The following is a 19,388-nucleotide window of genomic DNA, read 5'->3' on the forward strand; positions in this document are numbered from 1 at the left end:
TGGAAGGAGGGGGCAATCTCTTTTTTTCCCGGGTGGTAGGGGGATGACAGGAGAAGGGAAGCGGGTGGTGAGAAAGGTACAGAGGGCAGGGTTTGGGGGCTGGGAAGGAAAGGGAAAAGATTAGGGTTTGGGGATGATGAAAGGGCTTTCTACGGGTAAGGATGGCAAAGGGTGGCAGTGACGGAAAGTCAGGCAACCTGTCCTGTCCGTCTTTTTGTATCGTGAATTGGAAAGACTGCAAGGGGGAGGGGAGTTGCTTGCGCCCTAAAGGAGGAGTTATTCAGATTCATTGCAGTGGGCGGCGGCTGCAAAACGCACCATTCTTCTTGTTTTTGCTCTGCAAAGCAGCCTTTTCAAGGGTTGGCTTGGGTGACAAAATGTCTTGTGTAGGCGTGGGTTTGTCTCCCTCTCGCTCTCTCTCCCTAAGATGTGTCCGGCATAGGCCAGGGTGCCACTCGAGGCCCAAACCAATTCTGGTTATCGCTTCTCGGCCTTTTGGCTAAGATCAAGTGTAGTATCTGTTCTTATCAGTTTAATATCTGATACGTCCCCTATCTGGGGACCATATATTAAATGGATTTTTAGAACAGGGAGATGGAAAAAGAGCTTGCTCTGTCCACTCCACGCATTGACCTGGTATTGCAGTACCTCCAGGAACGGTGCACCCCTTCTTAACCCAGTTTCCAAAAGCAGAACTCAATTCACCTGATTCATATTAGCCCGATTTAATGAATTGGAAGAAAGCATACGTCTTCATATGCACCTCAATTTGGCCCATTCACTTTTCACACTTCCTCCTTTTGTTTTTTATCTTTCACACTTTTGACTTTCTTTATTCATCCAAATAGCAAACTCATCACCACTCAACCTGACCAACTCGGCTATGTCCCCGTGCTGCAGTTCTCTGTCTTATCTAGATCATTTGCAATTGAATGGAATAGATCCCTTTTGGACAAAGTGGATTCACCTGCTGCTGCAGTGACCACAGGTGTGATAAGATCTAGAATTGGCATCTGGTGCGATCTCTCCGCTTCCACTCCAAAGAAAGTTACCTGTTTATTCCTATCATGCATTGGTTTTTGGGGTTTTCTTTGAGTAATGATGATCTCTTTAGTAGTCTGTTGGCGCCCTCTCCTGGAGGAATAGTTTGCTTGCTCTTGGACATTCTAAAAGAGAGGTCATGATAGACATTGAGCTTCTGAGCTCAATTGGGGACAGTCATGGGTGATGAATGTTTGCAACCTACTGCGAAGCCTCATACCGCAATATAAGGAACGTCAAATACTAAGAAAGGGCGGCCTATGAAAGAATTACTACTTTCAATAAGTACACTTAAACGGCTAATTGGGAATAGAAAAACTGTAAAAAGCCCTCTGAGAAAGCCCCCCTCTAACCTTTGATAGTAAGCTTTTCTGTAGTCTGCCTGTTGATGTATTTTCCGTTTGAACTGTGCACAACATGAAGAGACGGAACACTGGCGGCTTGTCACAATGCCCCCCGATGACATCACAATAGCGCTGCTGCCTAGAAAACAAGCTGCGCAGAAGAAGTTGTTCTTTGGGTGGGAGGGTGGGCTAGTGGAAGGAGGGGGCAATCTCTTTTTTTCCCGGGTGGTAGGGGGATGACAGGAGAAGGGAAGCGGGTGGTGAGAAAGGTACAGAGGGCAGGGTTTGGGGGCTGGGAAGGAAAGGGAAAAGATTAGGGTTTGGGGATGATGAAAGGGCTTTCTACGGGTAAGGATGGCAAAGGGTGGCAGTGACGGAAAGTCAGGCAACCTGTCCTGTCCGTCTTTTTGTATCGTGAATTGGAAAGACTGCAAGGGGGAGGGGAGTTGCTTGCGCCCTAAAGGAGGAGTTATTCAGATTCATTGCAGTGGGCGGCGGCTGCAAAACGCACCATTCTTCTTGTTTTTGCTCTGCAAAGCAGCCTTTTCAAGGGTTGGCTTGGGTGACAAAATGTCTTGTGTAGGCGTGGGTTTGTCTCCCTCTCGCTCTCTCTCCCTAAGATGTGTCCGGCATAGGCCAGGGTGCCACTCGAGGCCCAAACCAATTCTGGTTATCGCTTCTCGGCCTTTTGGCTAAGATCAAGTGTAGTATCTGTTCTTATCAGTTTAATATCTGATACGTCCCCTATCTGGGGACCATATATTAAATGGATTTTTAGAACAGGGAGATGGAAAAAGAGCTTGCTCTGTCCACTCCACGCATTGACCTGGTATTGCAGTACCTCCAGGAACGGTGCACCCCTTCTTAACCCAGTTTCCAAAAGCAGAACTCAATTCACCTGATTCATATTAGCCCGATTTAATGAATTGGAAGAAAGCATACGTCTTCATATGCACCTCAATTTGGCCCATTCACTTTTCACACTTCCTCCTTTTGTTTTTTATCTTTCACACTTTTGACTTTCTTTATTCATCCAAATAGCAAACTCATCACCACTCAACCTGACCAACTCGGCTATGTCCCCGTGCTGCAGTTCTCTGTCTTATCTAGATCATTTGCAATTGAATGGAATAGATCCCTTTTGGACAAAGTGGATTCACCTGCTGCTGCAGTGACCACAGGTGTGATAAGATCTAGAATTGGCATCTGGTGCGATCTCTCCGCTTCCACTCCAAAGAAAGTTACCTGTTTATTCCTATCATGCATTGGTTTTTGGGGTTTTCTTTGAGTAATGATGATCTCTTTAGTAGTCTGTTGGCGCCCTCTCCTGGAGGAATAGTTTGCTTGCTCTTGGACATTCTAAAAGAGAGGTCATGATAGACATTGAGCTTCTGAGCTCAATTGGGGACAGTCATGGGTGATGAATGTTTGCAACCTACTGCGAAGCCTCATACCGCAATATAAGGAACGTCAAATACTAAGAAAGGGCGGCCTATGAAAGAATTACTACTTTCAATAAGTACACTTAAACGGCTAATTGGGAATAGAAAAACTGTAAAAAGCCCTCTGAGAAAGCCCCCCTCTAACCTTTGATAGTAAGCTTTTCTGTAGTCTGCCTGTTGATGTATTTTCCGTTTGAACTGTGCACAACATGAAGAGACGGAACACTGGCGGCTTGTCACAATGCCCCCCGATGACATCACAATAGCGCTGCTGCCTAGAAAACAAGCTGCGCAGAAGAAGTTGTTCTTTGGGTGGGAGGGTGGGCTAGTGGAAGGAGGGGGCAATCTCTTTTTTTCCCGGGTGGTAGGGGGATGACAGGAGAAGGGAAGCGGGTGGTGAGAAAGGTACAGAGGGCAGGGTTTGGGGGCTGGGAAGGAAAGGGAAAAGATTAGGGTTTGGGGATGATGAAAGGGCTTTCTACGGGTAAGGATGGCAAAGGGTGGCAGTGACGGAAAGTCAGGCAACCTGTCCTGTCCGTCTTTTTGTATCGTGAATTGGAAAGACTGCAAGGGGGAGGGGAGTTGCTTGCGCCCTAAAGGAGGAGTTATTCAGATTCATTGCAGTGGGCGGCGGCTGCAAAACGCACCATTCTTCTTGTTTTTGCTCTGCAAAGCAGCCTTTTCAAGGGTTGGCTTGGGTGACAAAATGTCTTGTGTAGGCGTGGGTTTGTCTCCCTCTCGCTCTCTCTCCCTAAGATGTGTCCGGCATAGGCCAGGGTGCCACTCGAGGCCCAAACCAATTCTGGTTATCGCTTCTCGGCCTTTTGGCTAAGATCAAGTGTAGTATCTGTTCTTATCAGTTTAATATCTGATACGTCCCCTATCTGGGGACCATATATTAAATGGATTTTTAGAACAGGGAGATGGAAAAAGAGCTTGCTCTGTCCACTCCACGCATTGACCTGGTATTGCAGTACCTCCAGGAACGGTGCACCCCTTCTTAACCCAGTTTCCAAAAGCAGAACTCAATTCACCTGATTCATATTAGCCCGATTTAATGAATTGGAAGAAAGCATACGTCTTCATATGCACCTCAATTTGGCCCATTCACTTTTCACACTTCCTCCTTTTGTTTTTTATCTTTCACACTTTTGACTTTCTTTATTCATCCAAATAGCAAACTCATCACCACTCAACCTGACCAACTCGGCTATGTCCCCGTGCTGCAGTTCTCTGTCTTATCTAGATCATTTGCAATTGAATGGAATAGATCCCTTTTGGACAAAGTGGATTCACCTGCTGCTGCAGTGACCACAGGTGTGATAAGATCTAGAATTGGCATCTGGTGCGATCTCTCCGCTTCCACTCCAAAGAAAGTTACCTGTTTATTCCTATCATGCATTGGTTTTTGGGGTTTTCTTTGAGTAATGATGATCTCTTTAGTAGTCTGTTGGCGCCCTCTCCTGGAGGAATAGTTTGCTTGCTCTTGGACATTCTAAAAGAGAGGTCATGATAGACATTGAGCTTCTGAGCTCAATTGGGGACAGTCATGGGTGATGAATGTTTGCAACCTACTGCGAAGCCTCATACCGCAATATAAGGAACGTCAAATACTAAGAAAGGGCGGCCTATGAAAGAATTACTACTTTCAATAAGTACACTTAAACGGCTAATTGGGAATAGAAAAACTGTAAAAAGCCCTCTGAGAAAGCCCCCCTCTAACCTTTGATAGTAAGCTTTTCTGTAGTCTGCCTGTTGATGTATTTTCCGTTTGAACTGTGCACAACATGAAGAGACGGAACACTGGCGGCTTGTCACAATGCCCCCCGATGACATCACAATAGCGCTGCTGCCTAGAAAACAAGCTGCGCAGAAGAAGTTGTTCTTTGGGTGGGAGGGTGGGCTAGTGGAAGGAGGGGGCAATCTCTTTTTTTCCCGGGTGGTAGGGGGATGACAGGAGAAGGGAAGCGGGTGGTGAGAAAGGTACAGAGGGCAGGGTTTGGGGGCTGGGAAGGAAAGGGAAAAGATTAGGGTTTGGGGATGATGAAAGGGCTTTCTACGGGTAAGGATGGCAAAGGGTGGCAGTGACGGAAAGTCAGGCAACCTGTCCTGTCCGTCTTTTTGTATCGTGAATTGGAAAGACTGCAAGGGGGAGGGGAGTTGCTTGCGCCCTAAAGGAGGAGTTATTCAGATTCATTGCAGTGGGCGGCGGCTGCAAAACGCACCATTCTTCTTGTTTTTGCTCTGCAAAGCAGCCTTTTCAAGGGTTGGCTTGGGTAACAAAATGTCTTGTGTAGGCGTGGGTTTGTCTCCCTCTCGCTCTCTCTCCCTAAGATGTGTCCGGCATAGGCCAGGGTGCCACTCGAGGCCCAAACCAATTCTGGTTATCGCTTCTCGGCCTTTTGGCTAAGATCAAGTGTAGTATCTGTTCTTATCAGTTTAATATCTGATACGTCCCCTATCTGGGGACCATATATTAAATGGATTTTTAGAACAGGGAGATGGAAAAAGAGCTTGCTCTGTCCACTCCACGCATTGACCTGGTATTGCAGTACCTCCAGGAACGGTGCACCCCTTCTTAACCCAGTTTCCAAAAGCAGAACTCAATTCACCTGATTCATATTAGCCCGATTTAATGAATTGGAAGAAAGCATACGTCTTCATATGCACCTCAATTTGGCCCATTCACTTTTCACACTTCCTCCTTTTGTTTTTTATCTTTCACACTTTTGACTTTCTTTTTTCATCCAAATAGCAAACTCATCACCACTCAACCTGACCAACTCGGCTATGTCCCCGTGCTGCAGTTCTCTGTCTTATCTAGATCATTTGCAATTGAATGGAATAGATCCCTTTTGGACAAAGTGGATTCACCTGCTGCTGCAGTGACCACAGGTGTGATAAGATCTAGAATTGGCATCTGGTGCGATCTCTCCGCTTCCACTCCAAAGAAAGTTACCTGTTTATTCCTATCATGCATTGGTTTTTGGGGTTTTCTTTGAGTAATGATGATCTCTTTAGTAGTCTGTTGGCGCCCTCTCCTGGAGGAATAGTTTGCTTGCTCTTGGACATTCTAAAAGAGAGGTCATGATAGACATTGAGCTTCTGAGCTCAATTGGGGACAGTCATGGGTGATGAATGTTTGCAACCTACTGCGAAGCCTCATACCGCAATATAAGGAACGTCAAATACTAAGAAAGGGCGGCCTATGAAAGAATTACTACTTTCAATAAGTACACTTAAACGGCTAATTGGGAATAGAAAAACTGTAAAAAGCCCTCTGAGAAAGCCCCCCTCTAACCTTTGATAGTAAGCTTTTCTGTAGTCTGCCTGTTGATGTATTTTCCGTTTGAACTGTGCACAACATGAAGAGACGGAACACTGGCGGCTTGTCACAATGCCCCCCGATGACATCACAATAGCGCTGCTGCCTAGAAAACAAGCTGCGCAGAAGAAGTTGTTCTTTGGGTGGGAGGGTGGGCTAGTGGAAGGAGGGGGCAATCTCTTTTTTTCCCGGGTGGTAGGGGGATGACAGGAGAAGGGAAGCGGGTGGTGAGAAAGGTACAGAGGGCAGGGTTTGGGGGCTGGGAAGGAAAGGGAAAAGATTAGGGTTTGGGGATGATGAAAGGGCTTTCTACGGGTAAGGATGGCAAAGGGTGGCAGTGACGGAAAGTCAGGCAACCTGTCCTGTCCGTCTTTTTGTATCGTGAATTGGAAAGACTGCAAGGGGGAGGGGAGTTGCTTGCGCCCTAAAGGAGGAGTTATTCAGATTCATTGCAGTGGGCGGCGGCTGCAAAACGCACCATTCTTCTTGTTTTTGCTCTGCAAAGCAGCCTTTTCAAGGGTTGGCTTGGGTGACAAAATGTCTTGTGTAGGCGTGGGTTTGTCTCCCTCTCGCTCTCTCTCCCTAAGATGTGTCCGGCATAGGCCAGGGTGCCACTCGAGGCCCAAACCAATTCTGGTTATCGCTTCTCGGCCTTTTGGCTAAGATCAAGTGTAGTATCTGTGAGGCTCGGCAGATGCAATGCACACTGGAAGGTTGCGCTTGCTAGTACTCTTGATGTATAGTATATTCATCTAGAGGAAAACATGGCCCTACCAGGATCGAGGCTATTAGACTGAGTAAGTGTGGGGGCTATGGTGCAATATGCCCCAGGACTGACGACCCTGGAGTGAGTCTGAGCTTGCTGGCTTGGGACCCCGGCGAGTCTTGGGCTCTGTAGCACACCGTACCTTGCCCTTTCATACTTTCTGAGCATATTTCTCTATCCCGGCCTTCTGGCTAGGAAGGGAAATTTTTATAATCATGGTCGGAGGTCCGTTCAGCTTTGGGTTGAGAAACCAACACCCGGTTGGAGGTCCGGGTCAGCTTCGGCTGAGAAACCAACACCCGGTTGGAGGTCTGGGTCAGCTTCGGCTGAGAAACCAACACCCGGTTGGAGGTCCGGGTCAGCTTCGGCTGAGAAACCAACACCCGGTTGGAGGTCCGGTTAGCCTTGGGCTGAGAAACCAACACCGGTTGACGGTCCGGGCAGTTTCGGCTGCGAAACCAACAACTAGTAGCTCTCTACTCCACTTGGGTAAGATGCCTGGGTGGACGCTGGGAGCAACGACAAGGCTCAACCAGGCTTCGGCTTGGGGGAGCACCGAAGATCCCTGACCCTTGCTGTGGCCTTCTGGCTCGGAGGGACGGGGTTGATTTTTGGGGACCCTCTCCTCACGGAGGGGTCCACATGAATCCTAGCCTTTGCACTGTTTTTGGTGTGACTTCGGTCATGCATTTTTTGCGGTGCTTTGGAAAGCTTCATTAAATCAAAAATCTGTTCTTATCAGTTTAATATCTGATACGTCCCCTATCTGGGGACCATATATTAAATGGATTTTTAGAACAGGGAGATGGAAAAAGAGCTTGCTCTGTCCACTCCACGCATTGACCTGGTATTGCAGTACCTCCAGGAACGGTGCACCCCTTCTTAACCCAGTTTCCAAAAGCAGAACTCAATTCACCTGATTCATATTAGCCCGATTTAATGAATTGGAAGAAAGCATACGTCTTCATATGCACCTCAATTTGGCCCATTCACTTTTCACACTTCCTCCTTTTGTTTTTTATCTTTCACACTTTTGACTTTCTTTATTCATCCAAATAGCAAACTCATCACCACTCAACCTGACCAACTCGGCTATGTCCCCGTGCTGCAGTTCTCTGTCTTATCTAGATCATTTGCAATTGAATGGAATAGATCCCTTTTGGACAAAGTGGATTCACCTGCTGCTGCAGTGACCACAGGTGTGATAAGATCTAGAATTGGCATCTGGTGCGATCTCTCCGCTTCCACTCCAAAGAAAGTTACCTGTTTATTCCTATCATGCATTGGTTTTTGGGGTTTTCTTTGAGTAATGATGATCTCTTTAGTAGTCTGTTGGCGCCCTCTCCTGGAGGAATAGTTTGCTTGCTCTTGGACATTCTAAAAGAGAGGTCATGATAGACATTGAGCTTCTGAGCTCAATTGGGGACAGTCATGGGTGATGAATGTTTGCAACCTACTGCGAAGCCTCATACCGCAATATAAGGAACGTCAAATACTAAGAAAGGGCGGCCTATGAAAGAATTACTACTTTCAATAAGTACACTTAAACGGCTAATTGGGAATAGAAAAACTGTAAAAAGCCCTCTGAGAAAGCCCCCCTCTAACCTTTGATAGTAAGCTTTTCTGTAGTCTGCCTGTTGATGTATTTTCCGTTTGAACTGTGCACAACATGAAGAGACGGAACACTGGCGGCTTGTCACAATGCCCCCCGATGACATCACAATAGCGCTGCTGCCTAGAAAACAAGCTGCGCAGAAGAAGTTGTTCTTTGGGTGGGAGGGTGGGCTAGTGGAAGGAGGGGGCAATCTCTTTTTTTCCCGGGTGGTAGGGGGATGACAGGAGAAGGGAAGCGGGTGGTGAGAAAGGTACAGAGGGCAGGGTTTGGGGGCTGGGAAGGAAAGGGAAAAGATTAGGGTTTGGGGATGATGAAAGGGCTTTCTACGGGTAAGGATGGCAAAGGGTGGCAGTGACGGAAAGTCAGGCAACCTGTCCTGTCCGTCTTTTTGTATCGTGAATTGGAAAGACTGCAAGGGGGAGGGGAGTTGCTTGCGCCCTAAAGGAGGAGTTATTCAGATTCATTGCAGTGGGCGGCGGCTGCAAAACGCACCATTCTTCTTGTTTTTGCTCTGCAAAGCAGCCTTTTCAAGGGTTGGCTTGGGTGACAAAATGTCTTGTGTAGGCGTGGGTTTGTCTCCCTCTCGCTCTCTCTCCCTAAGATGTGTCCGGCATAGGCCAGGGTGCCACTCGAGGCCCAAACCAATTCTGGTTATCGCTTCTCGGCCTTTTGGCTAAGATCAAGTGTAGTATCTGTTCTTATCAGTTTAATATCTGATACGTCCCCTATCTGGGGACCATATATTAAATGGATTTTTAGAACAGGGAGATGGAAAAAGAGCTTGCTCTGTCCACTCCACGCATTGACCTGGTATTGCAGTACCTCCAGGAACGGTGCACCCCTTCTTAACCCAGTTTCCAAAAGCAGAACTCAATTCACCTGATTCATATTAGCCCGATTTAATGAATTGGAAGAAAGCATACGTCTTCATATGCACCTCAATTTGGCCCATTCACTTTTCACACTTCCTCCTTTTGTTTTTTATCTTTCACACTTTTGACTTTCTTTATTCATCCAAATAGCAAACTCATCACCACTCAACCTGACCAACTCGGCTATGTCCCCGTGCTGCAGTTCTCTGTCTTATCTAGATCATTTGCAATTGAATGGAATAGATCCCTTTTGGACAAAGTGGATTCACCTGCTGCTGCAGTGACCACAGGTGTGATAAGATCTAGAATTGGCATCTGGTGCGATCTCTCCGCTTCCACTCCAAAGAAAGTTACCTGTTTATTCCTATCATGCATTGGTTTTTGGGGTTTTCTTTGAGTAATGATGATCTCTTTAGTAGTCTGTTGGCGCCCTCTCCTGGAGGAATAGTTTGCTTGCTCTTGGACATTCTAAAAGAGAGGTCATGATAGACATTGAGCTTCTGAGCTCAATTGGGGACAGTCATGGGTGATGAATGTTTGCAACCTACTGCGAAGCCTCATACCGCAATATAAGGAACGTCAAATACTAAGAAAGGGCGGCCTATGAAAGAATTACTACTTTCAATAAGTACACTTAAACGGCTAATTGGGAATAGAAAAACTGTAAAAAGCCCTCTGAGAAAGCCCCCCTCTAACCTTTGATAGTAAGCTTTTCTGTAGTCTGCCTGTTGATGTATTTTCCGTTTGAACTGTGCACAACATGAAGAGACGGAACACTGGCGGCTTGTCACAATGCCCCCCGATGACATCACAATAGCGCTGCTGCCTAGAAAACAAGCTGCGCAGAAGAAGTTGTTCTTTGGGTGGGAGGGTGGGCTAGTGGAAGGAGGGGGCAATCTCTTTTTTTCCCGGGTGGTAGGGGGATGACAGGAGAAGGGAAGCGGGTGGTGAGAAAGGTACAGAGGGCAGGGTTTGGGGGCTGGGAAGGAAAGGGAAAAGATTAGGGTTTGGGGATGATGAAAGGGCTTTCTACGGGTAAGGATGGCAAAGGGTGGCAGTGACGGAAAGTCAGGCAACCTGTCCTGTCCGTCTTTTTGTATCGTGAATTGGAAAGACTGCAAGGGGGAGGGGAGTTGCTTGCGCCCTAAAGGAGGAGTTATTCAGATTCATTGCAGTGGGCGGCGGCTGCAAAACGCACCATTCTTCTTGTTTTTGCTCTGCAAAGCAGCCTTTTCAAGGGTTGGCTTGGGTAACAAAATGTCTTGTGTAGGCGTGGGTTTGTCTCCCTCTCGCTCTCTCTCCCTAAGATGTGTCCGGCATAGGCCAGGGTGCCACTCGAGGCCCAAACCAATTCTGGTTATCGCTTCTCGGCCTTTTGGCTAAGATCAAGTGTAGTATCTGTTCTTATCAGTTTAATATCTGATACGTCCCCTATCTGGGGACCATATATTAAATGGATTTTTAGAACAGGGAGATGGAAAAAGAGCTTGCTCTGTCCACTCCACGCATTGACCTGGTATTGCAGTACCTCCAGGAACGGTGCACCCCTTCTTAACCCAGTTTCCAAAAGCAGAACTCAATTCACCTGATTCATATTAGCCCGATTTAATGAATTGGAAGAAAGCATACGTCTTCATATGCACCTCAATTTGGCCCATTCACTTTTCACACTTCCTCCTTTTGTTTTTTATCTTTCACACTTTTGACTTTCTTTATTCATCCAAATAGCAAACTCATCACCACTCAACCTGACCAACTCGGCTATGTCCCCGTGCTGCAGTTCTCTGTCTTATCTAGATCATTTGCAATTGAATGGAATAGATCCCTTTTGGACAAAGTGGATTCACCTGCTGCTGCAGTGACCACAGGTGTGATAAGATCTAGAATTGGCATCTGGTGCGATCTCTCCGCTTCCACTCCAAAGAAAGTTACCTGTTTATTCCTATCATGCATTGGTTTTTGGGGTTTTCTTTGAGTAATGATGATCTCTTTAGTAGTCTGTTGGCGCCCTCTCCTGGAGGAATAGTTTGCTTGCTCTTGGACATTCTAAAAGAGAGGTCATGATAGACATTGAGCTTCTGAGCTCAATTGGGGACAGTCATGGGTGATGAATGTTTGCAACCTACTGCGAAGCCTCATACCGCAATATAAGGAACGTCAAATACTAAGAAAGGGCGGCCTATGAAAGAATTACTACTTTCAATAAGTACACTTAAACGGCTAATTGGGAATAGAAAAACTGTAAAAAGCCCTCTGAGAAAGCCCCCCTCTAACCTTTGATAGTAAGCTTTTCTGTAGTCTGCCTGTTGATGTATTTTCCGTTTGAACTGTGCACAACATGAAGAGACGGAACACTGGCGGCTTGTCACAATGCCCCCCGATGACATCACAATAGCGCTGCTGCCTAGAAAACAAGCTGCGCAGAAGAAGTTGTTCTTTGGGTGGGAGGGTGGGCTAGTGGAAGGAGGGGGCAATCTCTTTTTTTCCCGGGTGGTAGGGGGATGACAGGAGAAGGGAAGCGGGTGGTGAGAAAGGTACAGAGGGCAGGGTTTGGGGGCTGGGAAGGAAAGGGAAAAGATTAGGGTTTGGGGATGATGAAAGGGCTTTCTACGGGTAAGGATGGCAAAGGGTGGCAGTGACGGAAAGTCAGGCAACCTGTCCTGTCCGTCTTTTTGTATCGTGAATTGGAAAGACTGCAAGGGGGAGGGGAGTTGCTTGCGCCCTAAAGGAGGAGTTATTCAGATTCATTGCAGTGGGCGGCGGCTGCAAAACGCACCATTCTTCTTGTTTTTGCTCTGCAAAGCAGCCTTTTCAAGGGTTGGCTTGGGTGACAAAATGTCTTGTGTAGGCGTGGGTTTGTCTCCCTCTCGCTCTCTCTCCCTAAGATGTGTCCGGCATAGGCCAGGGTGCCACTCGAGGCCCAAACCAATTCTGGTTATCGCTTCTCGGCCTTTTGGCTAAGATCAAGTGTAGTATCTGTGAGGCTCGGCAGATGCAATGCACACTGGAAGGTTGCGCTTGCTAGTACTCTTGATGTATAGTATATTCATCTAGAGGAAAACATGGCCCTACCAGGATCGAGGCTATTAGACTGAGTAAGTGTGGGGGCTATGGTGCAATATGCCCCAGGACTGACGACCCTGGAGTGAGTCTGAGCTTGCTGGCTTGGGACCCCGGCGAGACTTGGGCTCTGTAGCACACCGTACCTTGCCCTTTCATACTTTCTGAGCATATTTCTCTATCCCGGCCTTCTGGCTAGGAAGGGAAATTTTTATAATCATGGTCGGAGGTCCGTTCAGCTTTGGGTTGAGAAACCAACACCCGGTTGGAGGTCCGGGTCAGCTTCGGCTGAGAAACCAACACCCGGTTGGAGGTCTGGGTCAGCTTCGGCTGAGAAACCAACACCCGGTTGGAGGTCCGGGTCAGCTTCGGCTGAGAAACCAACACCCGGTTGGAGGTCCGGTTAGCCTTGGGCTGAGAAACCAACACCGGTTGACGGTCCGGGCAGTTTCGGCTGCGAAACCAACAACTAGTAGCTCTCTACTCCACTTGGGTAAGATGCCTGGGTGGACGCTGGGAGCAACGACAAGGCTCAACCAGGCTTCGGCTTGGGGGAGCACCGAAGATCCCTGACCCTTGCTGTGGCCTTCTGGCTCGGAGGGACGGGGTTGATTTTTGGGGACCCTCTCCTCACGGAGGGGTCCACATGAATCCTAGCCTTTGCACTGTTTTTGGTGTGACTTCGGTCATGCATTTTTTGCGGTGCTTTGGAAAGCTTCATTAAATCAAAAATCTGTTCTTATCAGTTTAATATCTGATACGTCCCCTATCTGGGGACCATATATTAAATGGATTTTTAGAACAGGGAGATGGAAAAAGAGCTTGCTCTGTCCACTCCACGCATTGACCTGGTATTGCAGTACCTCCAGGAACGGTGCACCCCTTCTTAACCCAGTTTCCAAAAGCAGAACTCAATTCACCTGATTCATATTAGCCCGATTTAATGAATTGGAAGAAAGCATACGTCTTCATATGCACCTCAATTTGGCCCATTCACTTTTCACACTTCCTCCTTTTGTTTTTTATCTTTCACACTTTTGACTTTCTTTATTCATCCAAATAGCAAACTCATCACCACTCAACCTGACCAACTCGGCTATGTCCCCGTGCTGCAGTTCTCTGTCTTATCTAGATCATTTGCAATTGAATGGAATAGATCCCTTTTGGACAAAGTGGATTCACCTGCTGCTGCAGTGACCACAGGTGTGATAAGATCTAGAATTGGCATCTGGTGCGATCTCTCCGCTTCCACTCCAAAGAAAGTTACCTGTTTATTCCTATCATGCATTGGTTTTTGGGGTTTTCTTTGAGTAATGATGATCTCTTTAGTAGTCTGTTGGCGCCCTCTCCTGGAGGAATAGTTTGCTTGCTCTTGGACATTCTAAAAGAGAGGTCATGATAGACATTGAGCTTCTGAGCTCAATTGGGGACAGTCATGGGTGATGAATGTTTGCAACCTACTGCGAAGCCTCATACCGCAATATAAGGAACGTCAAATACTAAGAAAGGGCGGCCTATGAAAGAATTACTACTTTCAATAAGTACACTTAAACGGCTAATTGGGAATAGAAAAACTGTAAAAAGCCCTCTGAGAAAGCCCCCCTCTAACCTTTGATAGTAAGCTTTTCTGTAGTCTGCCTGTTGATGTATTTTCCGTTTGAACTGTGCACAACATGAAGAGACGGAACACTGGCGGCTTGTCACAATGCCCCCCGATGACATCACAATAGCGCTGCTGCCTAGAAAACAAGCTGCGCAGAAGAAGTTGTTCTTTGGGTGGGAGGGTGGGCTAGTGGAAGGAGGGGGCAATCTCTTTTTTTCCCGGGTGGTAGGGGGATGACAGGAGAAGGGAAGCGGGTGGTGAGAAAGGTACAGAGGGCAGGGTTTGGGGGCTGGGAAGGAAAGGGAAAAGATTAGGGTTTGGGGATGATGAAAGGGCTTTCTACGGGTAAGGATGGCAAAGGGTGGCAGTGACGGAAAGTCAGGCAACCTGTCCTGTCCGTCTTTTTGTATCGTGAATTGGAAAGACTGCAAGGGGGAGGGGAGTTGCTTGCGCCCTAAAGGAGGAGTTATTCAGATTCATTGCAGTGGGCGGCGGCTGCAAAACGCACCATTCTTCTTGTTTTTGCTCTGCAAAGCAGCCTTTTCAAGGGTTGGCTTGGGTGACAAAATGTCTTGTGTAGGCGTGGGTTTGTCTCCCTCTCGCTCTCTCTCCCTAAGATGTGTCCGGCATAGGCCAGGGTGCCACTCGAGGCCCAAACCAATTCTGGTTATCGCTTCTCGGCCTTTTGGCTAAGATCAAGTGTAGTATCTGTTCTTATCAGTTTAATATCTGATACGTCCCCTATCTGGGGACCATATATTAAATGGATTTTTAGAACAGGGAGATGGAAAAAGAGCTTGCTCTGTCCACTCCACGCATTGACCTGGTATTGCAGTACCTCCAGGAACGGTGCACCCCTTCTTAACCCAGTTTCCAAAAGCAGAACTCAATTCACCTGATTCATATTAGCCCGATTTAATGAATTGGAAGAAAGCATACGTCTTCATATGCACCTCAATTTGGCCCATTCACTTTTCACACTTCCTCCTTTTGTTTTTTATCTTTCACACTTTTGACTTTCTTTATTCATCCAAATAGCAAACTCATCACCACTCAACCTGACCAACTCGGCTATGTCCCCGTGCTGCAGTTCTCTGTCTTATCTAGATCATTTGCAATTGAATGGAATAGATCCCTTTTGGACAAAGTGGATTCACCTGCTGCTGCAGTGACCACAGGTGTGATAAGATCTAGAATTGGCATCTGGTGCGATCTCTCCGCTTCCACTCCAAAGAAAGTTACCTGTTTATTCCTATCATGCATTGGTTTTTGGGGTTTTCTTTGAGTAATGATGATCTCTTTAGTAGTCTGTTGGCGCCCTCTCCTGGAGGAATAGTTTGCTTGCTCTTGGACATTCTAAAAGAGAGGTCATGATAGACATTGAGCTTCTGAGCTCAATTGGGGACAGTCATGGGTGATGAATGTTTGCAACCTACTGCGAAGCCTCATACCGCAATATAAGGAACGTCAAATACTAAGAAAGGGCGGCCTATGAAAGAATTACTACTTTCAATAAGTACACTTAAACGGCTAATTGGGAATAGAAAAACTGTAAAAAGCCCTCTGAGAAAGCCCCCCTCTAACCTTTGATAGTAAGCTTTTCTGTAGTCTGCCTGTTGATGTATTTTCCGTTTGAACTGTGCACAACATGAAGAGACGGAACACTGGCGGCTTGTCACAATGCCCCCCGATGACATCACAATAGCGCTGCTGCCTAGAAAACAAGCTGCGCAGAAGAAGTTGTTCTTTGGGTGGGAGGGTGGGCTAGTGGAAGGAGGGGGCAATCTCTTTTTTTCCCGGGTGGTAGGGGGATGACAGGAGAAGGGAAGCGGGTGGTGAGAAAGGTACAGAGGGCAGGGTTTGGGGGCTGGGAAGGAAAGGGAAAAGATTAGGGTTTGGGGATGATGAAAGGGCTTTCTACGGGTAAGGATGGCAAAGGGTGGCAGTGACGGAAAGTCAGGCAACCTGTCCTGTCCGTCTTTTTGTATCGTGAATTGGAAAGACTGCAAGGGGGAGGGGAGTTGCTTGCGCCCTAAAGGAGGAGTTATTCAGATTCATTGCAGTGGGCGGCGGCTGCAAAACGCACCATTCTTCTTGTTTTTGCTCTGCAAAGCAGCCTTTTCAAGGGTTGGCTTGGGTGACAAAATGTCTTGTGTAGGCGTGGGTTTGTCTCCCTCTCGCTCTCTCTCCCTAAGATGTGTCCGGCATAGGCCAGGGTGCCACTCGAGGCCCAAACCAATTCTGGTTATCGCTTCTCGGCCTTTTGGCTAAGATCAAGTGTAGTATCTGTTCTTATCAGTTTAATATCTGATACGTCCCCTATCTGGGGACCATATATTAAATGGATTTTTAGAACAGGGAGATGGAAAAAGAGCTTGCTCTGTCCACTCCACGCATTGACCTGGTATTGCAGTACCTCCAGGAACGGTGCACCCCTTCTTAACCCAGTTTCCAAAAGCAGAACTCAATTCACCTGATTCATATTAGCCCGATTTAATGAATTGGAAGAAAGCATACGTCTTCATATGCACCTCAATTTGGCCCATTCACTTTTCACACTTCCTCCTTTTGTTTTTTATCTTTCACACTTTTGACTTTCTTTATTCATCCAAATAGCAAACTCATCACCACTCAACCTGACCAACTCGGCTATGTCCCCGTGCTGCAGTTCTCTGTCTTATCTAGATCATTTGCAATTGAATGGAATAGATCCCTTTTGGACAAAGTGGATTCACCTGCTGCTGCAGTGACCACAGGTGTGATAAGATCTAGAATTGGCATCTGGTGCGATCTCTCCGCTTCCACTCCAAAGAAAGTTACCTGTTTATTCCTATCATGCATTGGTTTTTGGGGTTTTCTTTGAGTAATGATGATCTCTTTAGTAGTCTGTTGGCGCCCTCTCCTGGAGGAATAGTTTGCTTGCTCTTGGACATTCTAAAAGAGAGGTCATGATAGACATTGAGCTTCTGAGCTCAATTGGGGACAGTCATGGGTGATGAATGTTTGCAACCTACTGCGAAGCCTCATACCGCAATATAAGGAACGTCAAATACTAAGAAAGGGCGGCCTATGAAAGAATTACTACTTTCAATAAGTACACTTAAACGGCTAATTGGGAATAGAAAAACTGTAAAAAGCCCTCTGAGAAAGCCCCCCTCTAACCTTTGATAGTAAGCTTTTCTGTAGTCTGCCTGTTGATGTATTTTCCGTTTGAACTGTGCACAACATGAAGAGACGGAACACTGGCGGCTTGTCACAATGCCCCCCGATGACATCACAATAGCGCTGCTGCCTAGAAAACAAGCTGCGCAGAAGAAGTTGTTCTTTGGGTGGGAGGGTGGGCTAGTGGAAGGAGGGGGCAATCTCTTTTTTTCCCGGGTGGTAGGGGGATGACAGGAGAAGGGAAGCGGGTGGTGAGAAAGGTACAGAGGGCAGGGTTTGGGGGCTGGGAAGGAAAGGGAAAAGATTAGGGTTTGGGGATGATGAAAGGGCTTTCTACGGGTAAGGATGGCAAAGGGTGGCAGTGACGGAAAGTCAGGCAACCTGTCCTGTCCGTCTTTTTGTATCGTGAATTGGAAAGACTGCAAGGGGGAGGGGAGTTGCTTGCGCCCTAAAGGAGGAGTTATTCAGATTCATTGCAGTGGGCGGCGGCTGCAAAACGCACCATTCTTCTTGTTTTTGCTCTGCAAAGCAGCCTTTTCAAGGGTTGGCTTGGGTGACAAAATGTCTTGTGTAGGCGTGGGTTTGTCTCCCTCTCGCTCTCTCTCCCTAAGATGTGTCCGGCATAGGCCAGGGTGCCACTCGAGGCCCAAACCAATTCTGGTTATCGCTTCTCGGCCTTTTGGCTAAGATCAAGTGTAGTATCTGTTCTTATCAGTTTAATATCTGATACGTCCCCTATCTGGGGACCATATATTAAATGGATTTTTAGAACAGGGAGATGGAAAAAGAGCTTGCTCTGTCCACTCCACGCATTGACCTGGTATTGCAGTACCTCCAGGAACGGTGCACCCCTTCTTAACCCAGTTTCCAAAAGCAGAACTCAATTCACCTGATTCATATTAGCCCGATTTAATGAATTGGAAGAAAGCATACGTCTTCATATGCACCTCAATTTGGCCCATTCACTTTTCACACTTCCTCCTTTTGTTTTTTATCTTTCACACTTTTGACTTTCTTTATTCATCCAAATAGCAAACTCATCACCACTCAACCTGACCAACTCGGCTATGTCCCCGTGCTGCAGTTCTCTGTCTTATCTAGATCATTTGCAATTGAATGGAATAGATCCCTTTTGGACAAAGTGGATTCACCTGCTGCTGCAGTGACCACAGGTGTGATAAGATCTAGAATTGGCATCTGGTGCGATCTCTCCGCTTCCACTCCAAAGAAAGTTACCTGTTTATTCCTATCATGCATTGGTTTTTGGGGTTTTCTTTGAGTAATGATGATCTCTTTAGTAGTCTGTTGGCGCCCTCTCCTGGAGGAATAGTTTGCTTGCTCTTGGACATTCTAAAAGAGAGGTCATGATAGACATTGAGCTTCTGAGCTCAATTGGGGACAGTCATGGGTGATGAATGTTTGCAACCTACTGCGAAGCCTCATACCGCAATATAAGGAACGTCAAATACTAAGAAAGGGCGGCCTATGAAAGAATTACTACTTTCAATAAGTACACTTAAACGGCTAATTGGGAATAGAAAAACTGTAAAAAGCCCTCTGAGAAAGCCCCCCTCTAACCTTTGATAGTAAGCTTTTCTGTAGTCTGCCTGTTGATGTATTTTCCGTTTGAACTGTGCACAACATGAAGAGACGGAACACTGGCGGCTTGTCACAATGCCCCCCGATGACATCACAATAGCGCTGCTGCCTAGAAAACAAGCTGCGCAGAAGAAGTTGTTCTTTGGGTGGGAGGGTGGGCTAGTGGAAGGAGGGGGCAATCTCTTTTTTTCCCGGGTGGTAGGGGGATGACAGGAGAAGGGAAGCGGGTGGTGAGAAAGGTACAGAGGGCAGGGTTTGGGGGCTGGGAAGGAAAGGGAAAAGATTAGGGTTTGGGGATGATGAAAGGGCTTTCTACGGGTAAGGATGGCAAAGGGTGGCAGTGACGGAAAGTCAGGCAACCTGTCCTGTCCGCAGGGCCGGCGTCAGCACGCGGCATACCTGGGCAAATGCCGGGGCCCTGGAGAGCCGGGGGGGCCCACTCGGCCTCGTCAGTTCTGGTGCCCCCGGGCCGAGTTCCGCAGTCCTCGGCAGGAATCTGCAGCGCCGTCCCTTTAAGGCGCGCAGACTTCCTGGTTTGAACTTCATCTGTGGGCGGAGC

At 47.2% G+C, this 19,388-nt stretch overlaps 11 non-coding genes and 2 pseudogenes across 11 annotated transcripts; all 13 read left to right on the top strand.

The window, feature by feature from the left end:
* Positions 1-479: 479 nt before the first annotated feature.
* LOC142268921 (U2 spliceosomal RNA) lies at positions 480-670 on the top strand. Its single transcript, XR_012734500.1, has one exon. It is a non-coding gene; the product is annotated as a U2 spliceosomal RNA (small nuclear RNA).
* Positions 671-2,057: 1,387 nt separating this feature from the next.
* On the top strand, positions 2,058-2,248 carry LOC142268922 (U2 spliceosomal RNA). The gene has a single exon (XR_012734501.1). It is a non-coding gene; the product is annotated as a U2 spliceosomal RNA (small nuclear RNA).
* A 1,387-nt stretch (positions 2,249-3,635) lies between these two features.
* LOC142268923 (U2 spliceosomal RNA) lies at positions 3,636-3,826 on the top strand. The gene has a single exon (XR_012734502.1). It is a non-coding gene; the product is annotated as a U2 spliceosomal RNA (small nuclear RNA).
* Positions 3,827-5,213: 1,387 nt separating this feature from the next.
* On the top strand, positions 5,214-5,404 carry LOC142268924 (U2 spliceosomal RNA). The gene has a single exon (XR_012734503.1). It is a non-coding gene; the product is annotated as a U2 spliceosomal RNA (small nuclear RNA).
* A 1,387-nt stretch (positions 5,405-6,791) lies between these two features.
* On the top strand, positions 6,792-6,918 carry LOC142268907 (U2 spliceosomal RNA; annotated as a pseudogene).
* A 688-nt stretch (positions 6,919-7,606) lies between these two features.
* On the top strand, positions 7,607-7,799 carry LOC142268901 (U2 spliceosomal RNA). Its single transcript, XR_012734485.1, has one exon. It is a non-coding gene; the product is annotated as a U2 spliceosomal RNA (small nuclear RNA).
* A 1,387-nt stretch (positions 7,800-9,186) lies between these two features.
* LOC142268925 (U2 spliceosomal RNA) lies at positions 9,187-9,377 on the top strand. The gene has a single exon (XR_012734504.1). It is a non-coding gene; the product is annotated as a U2 spliceosomal RNA (small nuclear RNA).
* A 1,387-nt stretch (positions 9,378-10,764) lies between these two features.
* Positions 10,765-10,955, top strand: LOC142268926 (U2 spliceosomal RNA). The gene has a single exon (XR_012734505.1). It is a non-coding gene; the product is annotated as a U2 spliceosomal RNA (small nuclear RNA).
* Positions 10,956-12,342: 1,387 nt separating this feature from the next.
* Positions 12,343-12,469, top strand: LOC142268909 (U2 spliceosomal RNA; annotated as a pseudogene).
* Positions 12,470-13,157: 688 nt separating this feature from the next.
* LOC142268902 (U2 spliceosomal RNA) lies at positions 13,158-13,350 on the top strand. The gene has a single exon (XR_012734486.1). It is a non-coding gene; the product is annotated as a U2 spliceosomal RNA (small nuclear RNA).
* Positions 13,351-14,737: 1,387 nt separating this feature from the next.
* On the top strand, positions 14,738-14,928 carry LOC142268928 (U2 spliceosomal RNA). The gene has a single exon (XR_012734506.1). It is a non-coding gene; the product is annotated as a U2 spliceosomal RNA (small nuclear RNA).
* A 1,387-nt stretch (positions 14,929-16,315) lies between these two features.
* On the top strand, positions 16,316-16,506 carry LOC142268929 (U2 spliceosomal RNA). The gene has a single exon (XR_012734507.1). It is a non-coding gene; the product is annotated as a U2 spliceosomal RNA (small nuclear RNA).
* A 1,387-nt stretch (positions 16,507-17,893) lies between these two features.
* Positions 17,894-18,084, top strand: LOC142268930 (U2 spliceosomal RNA). Its single transcript, XR_012734508.1, has one exon. It is a non-coding gene; the product is annotated as a U2 spliceosomal RNA (small nuclear RNA).
* Positions 18,085-19,388: the final 1,304 nt, after the last annotated feature.

Source organism: Anomaloglossus baeobatrachus, unplaced genomic scaffold (assembly GCF_048569485.1).
Source record: "Anomaloglossus baeobatrachus isolate aAnoBae1 unplaced genomic scaffold, aAnoBae1.hap1 Scaffold_3116, whole genome shotgun sequence".
Lineage (NCBI taxonomy): Eukaryota > Metazoa > Chordata > Amphibia > Anura > Aromobatidae > Anomaloglossus > Anomaloglossus baeobatrachus.